Below are 9197 nucleotides of genomic sequence, written 5' to 3'. Positions count from 1 at the left end.
AGTGTGCTTTACTTGCCCCACCCCCCCTCTCCAACCATTATATAACGGAGTGGTATCGCCTGCAATCTCTCATTACTTGATACAGCTGTCGTGGCCGTGACGGTTCCACCTGAAGACGGAAGCTTGTGTTGCCTCCGAAAACGTCGTGATTTTATTTTATTTTACTTTTATTAATTTTAATGTTTTACCTACGTGACTTTACCGAAAAACCCTAAGAATATAATACATAACCAAAATACATAATGTCACGAAGCAGTCTGTAAGCATGCGGCTTTGGAGCCACAGGTTGACGACCACTGAGCTTGCGGAAGCCACGTGCCCGGCACAATATATCACCAACAATAGTCCTGAACGACGTAGCAACAATCATCCTGACTGTTGTTATTTTGTTCTGCCTGTGAGATGAGTGAGTGGGGAACGGTGGCGCAGTGGTCACCCACACCCTCGTGTTCCGTGCCGGCCTTCATAGGTGCTACTCGCTAACAGCACTTGCCCCAACAGCCTGTCAAGCCTCTACGGGGGATCTTTGTCTTTGTTCGGGGGTTGCGGTAGTGCAGCGGTAAACGCGCACCGCTTAGAGCCCGGCGACCTGAGTTCGATTATCGATCACGGCCAACACCAGCGACGATTATCTGAACCGGTCCTGTGCCTCCCCTAGGTCGACTCAGCCTCAAATGAGTACTGTACGTACCTGTTGTGGGGTATAAACATCCCCTCTAAGACGTGGTGCTGGCCACACACCCACGTGCGCCACTGTGCCGGCCTTCATAGGTGCTCGCTAACAGCACTTGCCCAACAGTCTGGTAAGGCTACACGGGGGAGCTTTGTCTTTGGAGCAGGTGAGCGGATTTTCGAAAACCCAATTCCGAACCGCACCTCTGGCCTCCCATAGGCCGACTCAGTCCTCAAATGAGTAACCTGATGCGATGCGTAGACCGTCAGCACTGAGGAGAGACAAAGGCGGCTGGGCAAAAGCGTGTTGGCCAACCCACGGCCTTTTCGTGTGCCGTGCAGGCCTTTCACCGATGCTTCTCGCCAATAACAGCGCTTATCCGTTAAAAGGTTGCATTAATTTAAAAAAACAAAAACGATGTTTTTAAAAAATATAGATTTTAATAAAAGATTATGATCAACAACAACAATAAAAAACGTTGAACCAATTCGAGGAAGTCAACAGTCAAATCGCACCGTGCGTTGTACGGCAGGGAGTAAGGGTAGGCAACTTCCACGGATTTTTTGCAGACAGCGTTTCCTAGAAAGCCCCCCAATCTCCTTCCCTCCCCACCACCACCACCACGAAAACCCCACCCCTTCCTCTCCCGTCGAGTTCCAGGGAGAGAAAATAGATTCGTGTTTTTTATATAAATAATATATACTCGAATCGTATAAATATATTCATGCTCTAATGGCCACGAGGCACAGGCGGCGTGACGCCACGTGGATGCGCAGTGACCTCTACTCGCGTGGCACCCAGTGTTGGTGGGTGATTTCAATGCCGCAGTTTGCTCAGCGAAAGGTCCCCCCACGCCAAGCGGCCAGAAACAATCAGCACTATATCAATAATTGTTGCGATCGATGAGAGTTGCTGACACGCGCCGTGAATTGAACGACGCTATTGTTTCGATGTAAAGCTTTCGTGACTGCAGGGATTCATCTTCTTGGTTCTTTCGGTAAAGTCACGTAGAATGGAAATAATAAAATAATAAAAACAAAACATAATAAAATATTCTCACGACGTTTCGGCCACAACGCAAGCAGCCGTCCTCAGGTGGAGAGCAGGTCTGTCGAGTAGACAGAGTCTGTTGTTGTGGTTGTGGCCGAAACGTCGTGAGAATAATTTTATTATGGTTTATTTTATTATTTATTATTTCCATTCTACGTGACTGCCGAAAGAATCAAGAAGACGCTATGTTGTGATAACTTGCGGCGGGGGGGTGGGGGGTGGAATCGATGCTCGCTAACAGCTCTTGCCCCAAAATTCTGTTAAGGCTAGACGGGGGATTTTTACCTTTGCCTTGATGGGTTGTAACCTGCAGTGTGGCTGAGTGGGTGTGAGAAAAATGAGTTGGTCAATAAGTGTGTGACTGAGTGTGTGTGTGAGTGTCGTGTTGTTGTGGGGCGCTACGAACCTGGCCAAACAGAATTCGATTCCCGCTCACGGTCAACACCAGTGACGAATATCTGAACGGTCTTGGGCCTCCCTAGGTCGACTCAGCCTCAAATGAGTACCTGGTGTGATGTGTAAACATCGCCTCGAGGGAGACAAAGGCGGCCGGGCGTGGTGGTGGCCAACCAACCCCTTCTGTGCTGTGCCGGCCTTCATAGGTGCTCGCTAACAGCACTTGCCCCAACAGTCTGTTACAGGCTATACGGGGCATCTTTGTCTTTGTTGTTGTGGTGATGATGGTGATGATGGTGGTGATGATGGTGGTGATGGTGGTGGTGATGATGGTGGTGATGATGGTGATGGTGGTGATGGTGGTGGTGGTGATGGTGGTGATGGTGATGGTGGTGATGGTGGTGGTTGAGACGACGCAGCGTGTCTGTGAGCCCGAGTCCTCAACACGGGTGGAGGAATTAGCGATAGAAGAATTGCCAGGGAAGCGAATGGAGTCCGTAAGTGCAGGATAATCAGTCACCTGGACTACTGCTGCTTCACTCTGCATGCTGTGAGGTGCAGCGAGGTCGGTAGGAACCGGATGCTCCATCCAAGATGTGACAAGCAGGGGTCCATCCTGGACCCTCGTTGCCGACAAATCCACTGCTGGATAAGGGCGGTTGGTGCAGTTATTTGACCGTATTTTACGAGCGCTGGTCAGTGTGGGTCACAATAATCGTCATGGTTAGCAGGAGCAACATACACGATTATCCTCACAATGAGCAACATTAGATAAATCGCCATCATGCCCACCATCACCACCTTCATGCACTACGATCATCACCATCATCCGCACCATCACCACCTTCATGCCTATCATCATCACCACCATCATCATCAACACCACCACCACCATCATCACCACCATCACCATCATCCCCACCAAGATCACCACCACCATCACCACCATCATCACCACCATCATCACCACCACCATCATCACCACCATCATCACCATCATCACCACCACCATCATCACCATCATAACCACCACTCAATAAGGCCAATCTGATGCCGTCATATGGAGTCGTTAATTAGTCATTAGCACAGGGGGGGAGGCGAGAAGGGGCTGGGGGGGGCTCGGATTGTTTGGCTCTCTCGCGCTAATTGCCCCGTCATTATGCACGCCACGCGTGGGAAAGGCTGTCTGCTGCTGCTGTTGATGATGATGCTTCTTCTGATGCTGCTGCTGATGCTTCTGACGCCGCTGCTGCTGCTGATGATGACGACGATGCGACGGTGGGATGAGGGTCCACGCCAAGCCAGCCATCTCCTCCTCCTCTTAATTCTCAAATTGGCTTTTGCCTCGATAATTAACGTAACGTGGCTTCCGATTGATACAGACCCCACCCCTCCTCCCTACCCATACCACCCCCCCCCCAGAACACACATCCCTCACCCCCAATCCACCCCTCACCCCCTTGCCCTCCCGACTCCCCGTCTCATTACGGCAGCTGCTAATCGTGACACTAATAACACACACATCATCGTCGACATCATCATTATAATCACCATTATCTTCATCACCAGCATGATCATCACCGTAACAAATATTATTTCATCATTATAACCATCCTCAATATCGCCAACATCATTATTATAACCGCTGCGAAATCCTTGATTATTCACTTAACAATCGAGTCCAGAGGGGAGGAGGAGAGGGGGGAGAGGAGGCGGTGGGGGTCATGGGGGTCCAACACCCCCGCCCCCCCCCCGTGTCCTTCTACAAAAGGAGACACGGGGAGGGAGAGAGAGAGAGAGAGGAAGAGGAGAATGGGTGGGCTGCATGCAGAACGAGAGAGAGCGAGAGAGTGAGGCGAGAGGTGGGGGTTTACATAAAGCAAAGTTGAAAAAAAAAATTACGAAATGATGAACGAAGCAAAGTGCCGAATACACCGAGCATCTTCTTGTTTCCACTGATCGTAAAAAAAAAGAGAATGGGTGGGAGGGAGAGAGGATGATGGGAGGTAGAGAGGATGGGAGGCAGAGAGAGAGGGTGGGAGGGAGAGAGGATGATGGGAGGGAGAGAGGAGGAGGATGATGGGAGGGAGAGAGGAGGAGGATGATGGGAGGGAGAGAGGAGGAGGATGATGGGAGGGAGAGAGGATGATGGGAGGGAGAGAGGAGGAGGATGATGGGAGGGAGAGAGGAGGAGGATGATGGGAGGGAGAGAGGATGATGGGAGGGAGAGAGGAGGAGGATGATGGGAGGGAGAGAGATGATGGGAGGGAGAGAGGAGGAGGATGATGGGAGGGAGAGAGGAGGAGGATGATGAATGGGAGGGGAGAGAATAGGAATGGGAGGGATGGAGTGAAGTCGGGAGCGGGAGAGGCTTTCGAAGCTGCGGGAGATTGAAGCAGCCCCCCTCTCATTCCCACCCACCCCCCCTCCCCTTGAGACTCCTTTCCAGGAATCCCTTGCGCACCGCCCCTCACGGCAGCTGTCAAATCAGCAGAGAGGACCCCCCCCCCTCCTGAATTAAAATCAAGGCTCAGATGGGGATTCGTGCGATTTTGGTAAGAAAAAGAGCGACGTGGGAGACGATGGAGACAGCGTGGGGATGTGGAGCGGAGAGTTGATTACCATCACCAGAAAACTCCCTCCCATGCGCAGTCCCCCATAGCGTTACCCTTCCTGTTCACCCGTCACAATATATTATCGCCAACATCCATCACATCCAGCCACGTCAGACATTTATTTGCATATCTTGCGTTCTATCCATCACGAGTTGTTAACACGCCGCACCTGTCTGGCCACCATGAAGACGAATTAGCACTCCACACCCACCCCCATCACCAACTCATCACCCCCCTTCCCCCATCACCCCCCCCCCATCACTCTTCCCAACATCATCACACGGCACCCCCATCACTTTCCCACACCACCACCCCATCACTTCCCACATCACGATAGTGCGGTGATGAGGCCCAGTAAATCACAATATGTATTTATATTGGAGGAATCCTATGAGCTATGAAGCTGTTTTTGACACATGTCCAGTGATGGTACGTTCCCCGCTTGTTGCAGAAGTTCACGCGGTTTAATCCGACAGGACGCCCTAACAAATACCGTAGGCTGTATTATCATAAAAAATATGCTTCACGCAACCAACTTTAAAGATATTGCGACGGACATTCGCACAGTAGGCCATTGTGTGCCGGTGTCATGGTGCAAATTTTCTCAAACAAATCCCTGCAAATAATTCTTCATCTGGGATCACACACAGCGGTAACATAGCCCCCTACTGCAAACACTCGACATGCCTCTCTTGACAATTAGTCATGAGGCTCAGTGAGGCTTTTCCTGGGTAAACACACGGAATAATATATAATTACCACTACACCCCCATCAGTATGCAGCACCCCGGTTGATGTTGCAATTTGTTTAAGTTTGTGTCAGTTGATTATTAATACCATTATCGTGAGACACAACTTGTGATGTTTTATTCAAATTAAAAGACTTTAGATTTCACAGATATTTTTTTTTACCCTCGTTAAAATGTTACCTCCGCATTCAATTTACTGTGAATTTGTACAGATCTGGCAACATCTTAAGTACTGTAGTTTATTTTTAAAAATAAAAATTAATGTCTATATTAATAAATGACCTAACTCAGTGCCGCCAAAATGCTGTATGTATTTATACAATTAACGTGTTCATGACGCAGATAATAAGTCATATTATTGTATAGGGTATTCGTATAAGTTGACTAATGCGGTAATGTCTGTGAATTTTAATCTACATAAAGCCAGTGAAAAATAATTAGGGATAATACAATTATAATAATGTTTGGTCTATGACTCCTGAGCCTATGCGACAATGAGTAATAATGTGGTGGCGAACACATTCCTGCGGAGGGAGCTGGTAGGAACGTCGGGTTGCTCGGTCAATGGCCTGCAGGGTCAACGGCGGCATGGTGTTTTCTGCAAACATGCCCGACTGTGAGGTGGGCACAAGCCGGCGTGAGTAGGTTAAACGTTGAGTTTTATAAGGGCATCACGGGGGTGACCAGCCCCTCCCCTCCCCACCCCCCCACCCAGCCCCTCCCCTCCCCAGCCAGCCCCACCCCCACCCAGCACCTCCCCACTCTCCCCGTCCAGCCCCTCCCCACCCCTCCACACCCTCCCCACCCAGCCCCTCCCCACCCTCCCCACCCTCCCCACCCAGCCCCTCCCCATCTTCCCCACCCAGCCCCTCCCCACCCTCCCTTCCCCACCCAGCCTCACCCTCCCCACCCAGCCCCTCCCTCCCCACCCAGCCCCTCCCCACCCAGCCTCACCCTCCCCACCCAGCCCCTCCCTGCACGACGGACGGACACAATAATCCCCTGTGGGCTGGTGGAACCAGTGGGTTCCTACCAGTATAATGATAAGTATGGTAATGAAGATGACTGCAGCAATCTATACTCTTTGGTTCTTTCGGTAAAGTCACGTAGGTATAAATAAAATTTTATTTATTAAAAAATATATATTTTTTTATTTTATACCTACGTGACTTTACCGAAAGAACCAAAGAGTATGGACACATGTATATTTACGCAATCTAACTCCCCCCTCCCCTCTCCCAAAAAACTGTATTGTGGATATTGTTCGCGAAAGCTTTACTACTATGGGGCCGTCCATAAATGACGTCACGCGATTTTGTACGATTTTTGACCCCCTCGTCACACAAAGTCAGACCCCCCCCCTCATATATGACGTCACAAAGCTCTGCTTCCCCCCCCCAAAAAAATAAATAAAACATGCTTCAAATCGCTTTAAACTATTGTCATTGTAGTGCGTATTTCATGTGGCGCTGCACTGTGATGTTGTAAGAGAAAACATTTATTAAAAAGTCTATTTAATTAAGTAGAACGTGTTTTTAATTGTTTTATTATTATTGTTTTTATATTTTTATTATTTTATTATTTCCCTTCTACGTGACTTTACCGAAAGAACCAAGAATATGAATCCCTGCAGTCACGAAAGCTTTAAATCGATATTTAAGTAGAACGCGTTGTCTATATTTACGTATTAAAGTTGTGCATTTTGATGTGACGTCACATTTCTCACCCCCCCCCCCCCCGTCACAATGTCTGACCCCCCCCCCCCCCCCAGGTGCGTGACGTCATTAATGGACGGCCCCTTTGCGTTAAACCCGGTGGTGATGATGTGTGCACCATAACGCGCGGGAACGACTCTGATCAGACAAAGTAGAATGTGCTTTAGACAAAGAGAGAGAGAGAGGACGGGAGAAGGGAGGGAGATGAAAGAGGAACGCTCCCAAATTCCAGGAAGTGGAGGGAACGAAGTGGGGGCCAGCGTAGACGTTGCCTCATCGCCATCGCCAAACAATGTAATTATAAAGTAAAAATCCCCGCTTAAAGTAACGCAGGTGCTCCTTTCTTTCTACATACAATTGTTATTCACGTACAGGCGACCTTTGTTGTGATTGCATTATCACCACGTAGCTATCGCACGAAATCACCTCAGGTAATTTTACTAAAAACTTAATTATTTTACCTCACAATCGTCCTATTGGTAAGTAAATTGTTAACAACTAAAATTAGAAAATTTTGATTTAAAGCTTTTTCAAATTTTCTTTCTGTGGATTTCACACCTGATGACGATTGCTTGTGTTGCAGTCGAAACGTCGTGATAATTTTTATTGTTTTATATTTTTATTATTTTATCACTTCCCTTCTACGTGACTTTACCGAAAGAAACAAGAATATAACTAAACCTATTGCCAATAATAGTGATTAAAAGTTCCTCATTCCATTATCATCATTAACTACATATTTTATTTATAATGTCATCATCCGTTAACCACCTCATCACCATTCCCTCTTCATCTCCATCGCCTCATGGCGTCGGTTTCCCGCCATAAAACAAAGCGCGCCGCCATTCCCCCCCCCCCCTTCGTCTCGCGCCGCCCATCCCCCCCCCCCTTCGTCTCGCGCCGCTCCTTTCCCGCCCTTTCCAACCCCCCCCCCCCCTTCGTCTCGCGACCGCCGCCTCGGTCGGGCGTCATGGCAACGCGACTGGGTTTCCCGCCAATTCAATCCCACCGGACCCCCCCCACCCCCCACACAGCCTCTAGCCCACCCCACCCCCCACCATGCATTGCCCCATCCCAGACTTCACTACCACACCCTGCCTCAGCACAGCAACACCTCACTCACCACTCACCTCTTCACACACACACCTCACTCACCCCACACTCACCTCACTCACCCCACACTCACCACACACACCTCACTCACCACAGACATACACCTCACTCACCACACACCTCACACACCTCACTCACCTCACCACACACAAACCTCACCACACACACCTCACACACCTAACTCACCTCACCACACACACACCTCACTCACCACACTCACACCTCACTCACCACACTCACACCTCACTCACCACACCACACACACACCTCACTCACCACACACACCTCACACACCTCACTCCCCTCACACACACCTCACTCACCACACACATACACCTCACTCACCTCACTCACACCTCACACACCTAACTCACCTCACCACACACACACCTCACACACACCTCACTCACCACACACACCTCACACACCTAACTCACCTCACTACACACCTCACTCACCACACACACCTCACACACCTCACTCACCTCACACACACACCTCACTCACCACACACATACACCTCGCTCACCTCACTCACACCTCACACACCTAACTCACCTCACCACACACACACCTCACTCACCTCACTCACACACACCTCACTCACCACACACACCTAACTCACCTCACCACACACCTCACTCACCACACACACCCCTCACTCACCACACACATACACCTCACTCACACCTCACACACCTAACTCACCTCACCACACACACACCTCACTCACACACACCTCACTCACCACACACACCACACATACCTCACACACCTCACTCACCACACACACACCTCACTCACCACACACACCACACATACCTCACACACCTAACTCACCTCACACACGCCTCACTCACCTCACACACCTCACTCACCACACACA

The sequence above is a fragment of the Lethenteron reissneri genome, chromosome 51 (genome assembly GCF_015708825.2).
Source record: "Lethenteron reissneri isolate LAM-NWPU_2019-01 chromosome 51, ASM1570882v1, whole genome shotgun sequence".
Taxonomy (NCBI): Eukaryota; Metazoa; Chordata; class Hyperoartia; order Petromyzontiformes; family Petromyzontidae; genus Lethenteron; species Lethenteron reissneri.
The sequence above is the reverse complement of the archived record's forward strand: the minus strand, read 5'-3'. Positions refer to the sequence as shown.